We start from the raw sequence: 1,707 nt of genomic DNA, 5'->3' as shown, positions 1-1,707 counted from the left end.
CCCTCCTCCCTACCTTTTATCTTAGTCTGCTGGACACACTTTCCTCATTCCTGAAGAAGGGCTTATGCCAGAAACGTCGATTCTCCTGTTCCTTGGATGCAGCCTGACCTGCTGCGCTTTTCCAGCAACACATTTTCAGCTCAATGGGCTGAATTGCCTAATTCCTGCTTCTATGTCTTATGAATTCATGAATCAAGAGTGTACTGGTGCTAATCAGTTAATCAGGCAGAACTTTAATTACAAAAAGAAAAAAAAACAGGTCTGTTTGGGTTTTAGCAGGAATCAGAGGATTTTGGGAAACGTTCAGAGACTTAGCATTTTTACTTTCTCTAGTTTTCTATCAAGTTCTCAATTTTTGAATATTGATAAAGGAATCCCAGATCTCTAAGAAATAGGTTATTTCCACACACCTGCTGAAAGGGTTTGCATTAATTTATAACTTCAAAAATTCAAGATAAACAGTTCTACGAGCATGTGAACAATCCATTGTCCAAGAATGTCATGGATGGATCCATGACATCCATCATTTGAATCATAAAATTTTCCAGTTGTTTTATTTTCTTTTTAATTTATCCCTCAACTGTATGTCTGCTTGGAAACATGAATGAGAGTCACAGCACCGATATTAGATTTCCTCCTTATTTTTGTTCTGCAAAAGTTATATCAGTGAACAAAAATTAATAATCTGAGTTAAACTCAGCAAAGTTCTGTTATTCTTAATCTGGTTAGGAACAATTGGACAATATTAAGATATTTGAGTACATTGCAAATTCAGTGATAGACTGATTTGATTATGCACCTCCACATCATAGCCCTATATCACTGCAGGTCCTAACAACCACCAAACGGGAGCTATGGTAAGGGAGGCCCCTTACACCACAATAGTGATGATGGCACTAATGCTGTAAATATTGTTTCACCAACCAGATTATGCTATTTTAAGGACAGATCGGGGTAACAAAAATATCTCTGCTAGGTTGGGGGAACAGCAGGCTACAACAATACAAAGAACTGTACTACATTTTTAATGTTCAATGAGAAACAAACACCATAAACCCTTGAGATGACTGGGGTAAATGAGTCCGCATCTGTGACAAATCATATTGGTTGGGACCTTCCAAAAGGAAGGCTGCTGTTGCATTTGTTCATTCGGACCTTGTAGATGTCCTTTTGCAGTAGACTGCGATGGAACTGCCAAATAAATTGAAGCTTCCAAGACAACCCAAAACGCTCTGAAAACTCCCCTAATTCTGAGTTAGAAGTGGATAATTTGACTCCCTATCTGAATAACTCACTCTGGTCAAAGGAATTCAAATATATTGACTCCTATTTAAAATATCAAACCAGGGCTCACCACCACCCAGCGACATCCTCATCTCGTGAATGAACACATGAAAATAAAAAAAACATTGCACTTACTGTTGAAAGGAAAATAGATACGATTTCAACAATGATTCACTCTCTGACTGACTGCGTGCATTCCCCAAAAAGCTTATCCTTGGAAGAATCCAGGAATCAAAATCATGGAATCCCTACAGAGAGAAAGTGGGGGGGGGATATAAAGTCATTCAGCCCATCAAGTCCTAACCAACTCTGTGAAGAGCAACTCCCCCATCCCCACCTCAGAGTGATCACAGCTAATCCACCTACCCCACACTCTACACTGACCGTGGCTCATCCACCTGCCACACACCCCATTCCTCCAAC

At 39.7% G+C, this 1,707-nt stretch overlaps 1 protein-coding gene across 3 annotated transcripts in view; it reads right to left on the bottom strand.

Annotated features, from left to right (window-relative positions):
* znf622 (zinc finger protein 622) overlaps positions 1 to 1,707 on the bottom strand; it is a 29,103-nt gene that overhangs the window by 26,077 nt on the left and 1,319 nt on the right. The window contains exon 2 of one of the 3 annotated variants that reach the window (XM_043683604.1): positions 1,420 to 1,532. The exons of the other annotated variants lie outside the window; for them this stretch is intronic. The gene's annotated coding sequence lies outside the window, so the exon portion shown is untranslated. The remainder of the gene's footprint in view (positions 1 to 1,419; positions 1,533 to 1,707) is intronic. 3 annotated transcript variants of the gene reach the window in all.

The sequence above is a fragment of the Chiloscyllium plagiosum genome, chromosome 48 (genome assembly GCF_004010195.1).
Source record: "Chiloscyllium plagiosum isolate BGI_BamShark_2017 chromosome 48, ASM401019v2, whole genome shotgun sequence".
Lineage (NCBI taxonomy): Eukaryota > Metazoa > Chordata > Chondrichthyes > Orectolobiformes > Hemiscylliidae > Chiloscyllium > Chiloscyllium plagiosum.
This window is presented reverse-complemented; position numbering and strand designations above follow the sequence as displayed.